This window comes from Parus major, chromosome 4A, assembly GCF_001522545.3.
Source record: "Parus major isolate Abel chromosome 4A, Parus_major1.1, whole genome shotgun sequence".
Lineage (NCBI taxonomy): Eukaryota > Metazoa > Chordata > Aves > Passeriformes > Paridae > Parus > Parus major.
In genome coordinates this window covers 18,859,729-18,860,102 of record NC_031772.1, presented here as the reverse complement: position 1 = coordinate 18,860,102, position 374 = coordinate 18,859,729, and positions in this window count along the sequence as shown.

The window sequence follows — 374 nt, the reverse complement described above, 5'->3', positions numbered from 1 at the left end:
TTGATGGTTGCCCACCACAGGTTGATGGTTACCCACCATGGGTTGATGGTTGCCCTCCACATGTTGATGGTTGCCCACCACACGTTGATGGTTGCCCACCAGACATTGATGGTTGCCCACCACACATTGATTGTTGCCCACCACACGTTGATGGTTGCCCACCATGGGTTGATGGTTGCCCACCACACATTGATTGTTGCCCACCACACATTGATTGTTGCCCACCACATGTTGATTGTTGCCCACCACACATTAATGGTTGCCCACCACACATTGATTGTTGCCCACCACACGTTGATGGTTGCCCACCATGGGTTGATGGTTGCCCTCCACATGTTGATGGTTGCCCACCACACGTTGATGGTTGCCCACCA